The sequence below is a fragment of the Mustela erminea genome, chromosome 6 (assembly GCF_009829155.1).
Source record: "Mustela erminea isolate mMusErm1 chromosome 6, mMusErm1.Pri, whole genome shotgun sequence".
In the NCBI taxonomy this organism is placed as follows: Eukaryota; Metazoa; Chordata; class Mammalia; order Carnivora; family Mustelidae; genus Mustela; species Mustela erminea.
Genome location: NC_045619.1, coordinates 48824689 through 48832979, shown reverse-complemented (window position 1 = coordinate 48832979; position 8291 = coordinate 48824689). Strand labels below are relative to the sequence as shown.

At 38.9% G+C, this 8291-nt stretch overlaps 1 long non-coding RNA gene across 3 annotated transcripts in view; it reads left to right on the top strand.

Moving 5' to 3' along the window:
* Window positions 1-417: 417 nt before the first annotated feature.
* LOC116593189 overlaps window positions 418-8291 on the top strand; it is an 84914-nt gene continuing 77040 nt past the window's right edge. The window contains exons 1-2 of one of the 3 annotated variants that reach the window (XR_004286812.1): window positions 418-603; window positions 5109-5193. This is a non-coding gene — a long non-coding RNA (uncharacterized LOC116593189). The remainder of the gene's footprint in view (window positions 604-5108; window positions 5194-8291) is intronic. The other 2 variants (XR_004286814.1, XR_004286813.1) reach the window with 2 other exon arrangements.

Sequence of the window (8291 nt, the reverse complement as noted above, 5' to 3'; positions counted from 1 at the left end):
AGAATACTATACATTCCACTTAAAAATTTGTTAAGAGGGCAGATGCCATCCTATGTTTTTACCACAATAACAATAATTTTTAAAAGCCTACTTTAATTTCCAGGCATATCAATATCCCCAGCAAAAAAAAGAAACTTATACAGGAAAAAAAAAAAAAGAAAGAAAGAAAGAAAGAAAGAAAATAAAAAGAAAAGCTGTGGATTTCCACCATGCCCATGGATGTACCAGACTTTCCAAATAATCTTGCCATCTGGAAGCCCATTTTTGGTCTTTAAAGTATGTAAAGGCTTTGCAAAAGTGCTCATAGGTGAAACAGCACAAAGCATCTACAACCATCTCGGAGAGAGCCTTCTGCTTCCAGGAATAAAGTCACACATTCACAGGTGCTTCCTGTTTTTTCAAACACCATGCCCACCTTCTGCACACCAAGCTTGCATTCTGCAAAACGTGAGCCCAACAGGAAGCTGTCTGCAAATTCAGGTAGCTTTTCTGACTCTTAATGAGGTCTTGAATATTCTTTCAGAGAAATGCCAGCAAAAACTGTAGTCATTTGGGGAAGAATAAGTCTGGAAGAAAAATACACAGAGGACTAGCACCAAGAGGGTGAGAATATTTTTCTGTGAAAAATGCTGCCTGCAAGTTACATATTTAAACAAATATATGTGTTTTCTTTATGTTTTGGGCTCCTATGGGTAGAATTAGGTGAAGTGACTGCAACTGGGTGGTGGTTGTCATTTCTCTGTTGTGAGGTAAGGAGAGGAAGAAGGAAGGTGAAGTAGAGAGTAGTAAGGAGAACTGTATGGCTGGAATGCCCCAGCTAAGCTCAGGGGAAGAATTACTGGAAGAACTTTTCTATTTTTACAAGCTTGTCCTGAGATTTCAGAGCCACCAACTTGAAATGAGCATGTGGAGCATTGATTAAATTGTGATAGTGTTCCCAATAAGCTTTGATTAAACTACGCTGGGTAATATCTTCTTAAAAATGGTCATAGGTGGGGCGCCTGGATGGCTCAGTGGGTTAAGCCGCTGCCTTCAGCTCAGGTCGTGATCCTGGGGTCCTGGAATGGAGTCCCTCATTGGGCTCTCTGCTTCGGCCGGGAGCCTGCTTCCTCCTCTCTCTCTCTGCCTGACTCTCTGCCTACTAGTGCTCTCTGTCTGTCAAATAAATAAAAAAATCTTAAAAAAAAAATGGTCACAGGTGGACTTGGAATGAAAATGGCAAGCTCTGTAATCAGTTTTCAAATGGGTTCGGAGAAGAAGTTGTTCAAGGCAATGAATGACAAGTCACATATTATAAGTAATGAATAATCTTGGGTAACAGACGGATTTTTTTGTAATTAAAGTTCAAAACTGGAGAAATTAGTAATTTCTAGTAATATTTGTTTAGCTCCCAATGTAATACATTGGGAAATAAAAAATACATTTTTAACAATTTTTTAAATTTAATTTTATTTTTTTCAGTGTTCCAAAATTCTTCCAGTGTACATTTTTATATTTTCTTTTGTTTTTTCTGTTTTTGTCCAATCTGTGTTATCAAATTAAGTTAAACTACATAAATGTTTTTGTTTCTTAAACTCTTTGATGCTGTTTTTTTCCACAATGGAATTAAAATCAATAACAACAAAGGAAAGCTTCTTCCAGTTAACAGGCAAAAAGGCTGGATGGGAGAATTTTCCTCTTCTAGGGGTTCAAATAAGTATCTGTAACTTACACCAGTTAGAACTGGTCCACATACATCCTAAAGAAGATGACATATAGCAGTAAATTAAAGGAACAAAGCTAAGGTTGATTAACTTCCTTTTGCTTGTAATAACAAAGATGGAAACACATTAACATTTTCTTTTTCTTTTAAAAATATTTTATTTGTTTATTTGACAGACAGAGATCATAGATAGGCAGAGAGACAGGCATAGATAGAAGGGGGAAGCAGGCTCCCTGCCGAGCAGAGAGCCTGACGTGGGGCTTGATCCCAGGACCCTGAGATCATGACCCGAGTGAAGGCAGAGGCTTAACCCACTGAGCCACCCAGGGACCCACACATGAACATTTTCTATAACAAAATCGTTCAAATACATATTATTTTGAAAAGTTTATACATCTAAGAGTTTGAAAAACTATGATTTTTTAAACTGTATAATCTGGGGGCACCTGGGTGGCTCAGTGGGTTCAAGCCTCTGCCCTCAGCTCAGGTCGTGATCCCAGGGTCCTGGGATTGAGCCCCACATCGGGCTCTCTGCTCGGCAAGGAGCCTGCTTCCTCCTCTCTCTCTCTGCCTGCCTCTCTGCCTACTTGTAATCTCTGTCTGTCAAGTAAATAAATAAAATCTTTAAAAAAAAAAAAACCACTGTATAATCTGTCCTACACAAGAATTTATTCCTCTTTCAGCTATCTCATGTAGTTTGGTAAAGCATCATGTCACTGTGGGAGAATATCTATTGAGGAGCCCAACAACTAAATGTTATTGATTCAAAGAAGTCCTTGTGCTGAGGAACCTGACTTCCTCTCTGGACATACATATAACATGGTGCAAAAATACCAAATAATGACAAAGGCGGGCAGGGTTCCATCACTCCCGTCTGTCACTTACTAAATGTCTCCGGGTTTCTCATCAGCAAAACGAGAAAATTGGATTAGGTATGCTCTGAAACCTTTTCTGGCTTTAAAATGTATTGATTCTGGGCCGCCTAGGTGGCTCAGTGGGTTAAAGCCTCTGCCTTCAGCTCAGGTCATGATCCCAGGGTCCAGGGATCGAGCCCTGCATAGGGCTCTCTGCTGAGCAGAGAGCCTGCTTCCCCCCTCTCTCTGCCTGTCTCTCTGCCTACTTGTGATCTCCATCAAATAAATTAATAAAATCTTAAAAAAAAATAAAATCTATTGATTCTTAGGCTTTGAGAAAGCCTAGAATAAAATATGGCACATGCTAAGTGTCAGATGAGTTGCTGTATTGGTTTTGAAGAGAGATATTACATAGGGCTGGAACAACTGAGAAGGACTCCATAGACTGAGCTCATGAGCTGCGTCTGGAAAAGGGGCAAAACCTACAAAGTCACAGAGGAGAGGCAGGAGTTTCCAGGCTCACTCAGCAGATAAGTAGACATTTGAATATGGCTAGATTCAGAGGATGTTCAAATATGGCCAGATGCACATCCGAGTACTATAGATAAAATCCTGTTTCTTGCTGCCTTAACATGCAAGGTTAATAAAGTTCACTTGTAGAAAAGGTTTAGTAGCTGAGGCAGATGATCTAGTAGCCACAGCATCCTCAGAGGAGAGCCACCAAGACTGGTGGAGTTCCGTAAATTTTAATTCCAATATATTTAATATGGTGTTATATTAGCTTCAGGTATACAACACAGTGATTCAGCAGTTCTACACATCTACCAGTGTTCATCACATGTGTGTTCCTTGATTCCCATCACCTAGTTCACCCATCCCTCCCACCCATCTTGCCTTTGGTTACCATTAGTTTATTCTCTGTAGTTAAGTTTCTTGGTTTCTCTATTTTTTCCTTTGCTTAATTGTTTTGTTTCTTAAATTCTACATGTGAATGAAATCATATCGTATTTGTCTTTTTCATACTGACTTACTGTGCTTAGCATTATACTTTCTAGCTCCATCCAAAACAGGTCAGCTACATGCAAAAGGATGAAGCTGGACCGCTTCCTTACACCATACACAAACATAAACTCAAAATGGGTTAAAGACCTAAAAGTGATACCTGAAACCATAAAGACCCTAGTAGAGAGCTCAGGCAGTAAAAACTCTTACATCAGCCATAGCAACATTCTTCAAGATTGGCTAGATTTTAAAACCAGAGCTCTCGGGGTATCTCGGTGGCTCAGTGGGTTAAGCCTCTGCCTTTGGCTCAGGTCATGATCCCAAGGGCTTCAGCACAGCAGGGAGCTGAGCAAATAAATAAATAAATAAATAAATAAAATATTTAAAAACAAAACAAACAAACAAAAAAACACGAGAGCTATCTTTTAAATGGTGTAGTGTTCCTTAAGGAGATTGAGAAAATATGTCTTCTGGAACAAAAACTATGCAAAATCATAGGCTAACAGGACCACTGGCTCTAGGGAACAAGTCTCTAGAGGCAAAAATGATACTATCCACCAACTAAGAAAGCAACAGCTTCCACTTTCAATTAGGTCTATGTAACTCATGCTCTTTGCTCTCTGACCCCATTCTGTTCCCTCAATCAGTTACTTTATGATCACTCTCGATTCCAGGCCAACTCAAGCTGTATGATCAACTAGCATTAGCTCCCACAACCCCATTTCTTTGTCCATCTTCTATTTAACGATCCCATTACTTGCTCTCCCAATTCTACTCCTGAGCAACTGAGCACCGTTGTAGAATATTGTAACTGTTCCATGCAATGATGGAGCATGGGGTGTGGTGCACAATAATGAATTTTGGAACACTGAAAAAAAAATGAAAGTAAATAAAATTAAAAAAAAATTGTAGCTTTGCTGAGTGTGGCATATATACACACACATATATATATATTTTTTAAACTTTAATTAGACTGTCATTGTGATTCCACCATTTTTTAAAAATTCCTCCATAATCACCTTCTTAAAAAATTTTCACCACCATTTTCTTTATCCTAACATTCTTACTGTTCTACCTTTTACTTTCTAAAGGTATCTTACATCTGGTATTCTTGAAACTTTTGATGTTCCCTGGTACTTTCTCAACTCTCCCTCTCATTTCATCTCTAGTTTATGCCATATCTTCACCCAGATACCTACTTGGTCAACATTTAAAACATTTGCTATGATCCAGGCTCTTATCCACATAATATCACTTGATCTTTTCAACAACATTGGGAGGTAAATACTATCATCTCCATTTTACAGATGAATAAGATGGGTGCTCAAGATCACTCAGCCAGCAAAGAACAAAGCCAGGATTTAAATTTCGTCAGTTTCAGCTCAGAGCTTACATTCTTTTCCCTCACCCTGACGGGAAGTGGGGAAGGGTGTGTATGTTTGGGTGGGGGGCAGGATATGAACATTGATATGCCTATATGATGTCATATCCAAGACTAATCTGTCTCTTTTGCCTCTGCCTTCTATCCCGTCCTTACTCACCTACTCAAGGACTTTGTATTTGCTGCTTAACAAATCAGCTCAAAATCTGGTGGCTTAAAACAACAATCATAAAGCATTGCTCACAAGTCTAAAGGTAAGCTGGATGTTTCTGCTCACATGGGCCAGTTTGGCTAGTTGTATCTGTATTCACTCACATGACCAGCTGGAGACCTACCTGGGACTGGATGCTCTAGAATAGCCCTAGTCACATGTCTGGAAATTGGTCTGATGTCAGCTGGGGTGACAAAAGTGGCTAGGCCATGTGTCACTCATCATCAAAAACATCCAGGGCCTGTTCACATATTAGTTAGTGCTTGCAGGATCCTCCACCCCGACCACCAAGGGCCAAAAGAGAGTAAGCCTCTATGTACAATCGCTTTACAAGTCTCTGTCTGTATTACATGTGTTAATGTCTCACTAGTCAAGCAAAGTCAGGGTCATTCACCAAAGTCACCAAAGTCTGAGTCACCAAAGGGAGCCACAGCACCAAAAGCCTGTAGACTCTGATGCATTAATTATATCCTACCACTTCTCTTTAATCCATCCCTTTCCACTGACTCCTTCTCTTTATCTACCAATATGGTGGAACATACTCTGTTCTAGAAAACCTCCCTTCTATCCCATTATCCCCTGAGGAATTTTGTAGCTGAGTCTATGAGTATTAGGGATTGACTGCATCACTGAAAGTTTTCTGAATTAACTTCCATGGAATTAACTTCCATGTAGAAAACAATGATATTGAATGATATTGAAAGGATGAAGTAGTTTAAAACTATGCAATAACCATGATAATTGTAAAGAACTCAGACTTTTATTCAGGGAGGAATACTGTTTAGGAATGTTGACACAGGGTGATAATAAGAAAGCAGACTTTTAGTTGGTTATATATTTTTTTATTTAATTTAATTTTTTTTCAGTGTTCCAAAATCTATTGTTTATGCACCACACCCAGTGCTCCATGCATTATTTGCCCTCCATAATACCAACCACAAGACTCACCCAACCCCCCAAACCCCACCCCCCCAAAACCCTCACTTTGTTTCTCAGAGTCTACTGTCTCTCATGGTTTCTCTACAGACAATGCACCCCTCACTACCTAGGCCTGAGAAAGATGCTCCCACTGCTCTGTCCTTGCACACCAGTGCTCCAGAATCTTTCTCCTGAGCCTTAGCAAGGATGCAAGACATCTAACCTTGAAATTTCATCTTCATTTCTACCTCATTATCTTAAAAGATAAGACTAAAGAACACTCAAGCTTTTCTCTGGCTTTCCCTAAGCTCTACTGAAGGGCATATATACTTTTAGCTTTAAAAATTGAACATAATTCGGGGCGCCTGGGTGGCTCAGTGGGTTAAAGCCTCTGCCTTCAGCTCAGGTCATGATACCATGGTCCTGGGATTGAGCCCCACATCAGGCTCTCTGCCCCGCAGGGAGTCTGCTTCCCTCTCTCTCTGCCTGCCTCTCTGCCTACTTGTGATCTCTCTGTCAAATAAATAAATAAAATCTTGAAAAAAAAAATTGAACATAACTGCCCAGTAATTTCCCAGCACTGTGTGAGAGTTTCTATTGCTCCACATCATTGCCCATGATCATTATTTTAATCCTTTCTCAATTTAAGAGGCATAAAATAGTATATATTTTAATTTGCTCTTCCATGCTATAAAAGCCTTGTATGTTTCATTGTACAGAATACTGAAGTGAAGTTTTCCTTTTATTTCTCTTGCTACATTCCGTAATCTAATTTCTTTTAGGACTAATCTAATTCCTTTTAGTTTGTGATCTTTTAGCTGACAAGTTAGTCACCAGTTTCTTCTGGGTAAATATATCTCAAAGCAGGTATTTACTTCACACAGTAACAGAAAAGGTAAATTGTTTGCATAGTAGAGGTGATATGGTTGTGCCAGTTCTAAGGTTATGAAAATGTCTCTTGATTTTGTCTCCAATTTTCCTTCTCTTAAGTCCTCCCGCCAGTTGATAACCACTGTCAGCAGCCAAAGCACTGAGTGTAAGGTTGTATTTGTGATATTTGCAGGTTGGCTTAAGAAAATGTTGCTATAAGTCTGAAAAAGATGTGTTCCTGTCACTTTCCTACCCCTGCTGAGGGATTTCAGACATGAACAGATTTCCACTGGACTAGAATCATTTAAAAAAAAAAAAGAAAAAACACCTCAGATAAGCATCTGAGTTCTGGGGCCTTTTACAAAAAAAAGAACTTCCTTTTCTTTATGTTTTAATTCCATTATTTTGTTAGGAAGATGAAGGTTGCTTACTTCCTTTAGAATAATTTATGCAGCTCATGATTAACTTTCCTCTCTTATTCAGACAGCATACAAGCTGGTGTTCAATTCAGTGAAAGCATCAACATATCCAGCAATGTCAGATCATTAAATAGAACATTATACAGTTATCAGTAGACATTATAAACCTTTTTTAAAAGGTCACTGAAGAATCTTAAGTGATCTAAAAAATGTCCATGATATAAGGTTGAGTTATTGGAAATATATATATGTAATACACATTATACACACACACACACACACACACACACACACACACACACACATTTTTCACATACCAAAATATTAAAAGTGGGTATCTCTGAGTGAAGAGATTATAAATTAGTAAACACTTAAAAACACATTTCTGATTTCCAATAGTTCTACCAAAAACATGTTATTTTTATAATCCAAAATGATTAGAACAAGAAGTTATTAATAAAAAAAAGTAACATGGCTTGAAGTCCGGAATTGTGATGCCACCACACTGTTGGTGGGAATGCAAGCTGGTGCAACCACTCTGGAAAACAGCATGGAGGTTCCTCAAAATGTTGAAAATAGAACTACCCTATGACCCAGCAATTGCACTACTGGGTATTTACCCTAAAGATACAAACGTAGTGATCTGAAGGGGCACATGCACCCAAATGTTTATAGCACCAATGTCCACAATAGCCAAACTATGGAAAGAACCTAGATGTCCATCAACAGATGAATGGATCAAGAAGATGTGGTATATATATAAAATGGAATACTATGCAGCCATCAAAAGAAATGAAATCTTGCCATTTGCGACAACATGGATGGAACTAGAGCGTATCATGCTTAGCGAAATAAGTCAAGCAGAGAAAGACAACTATCATATGATCTCCCTGATATGAGGAAGTGGTGATGCAACAGGGGGGGTTAAGGGGGT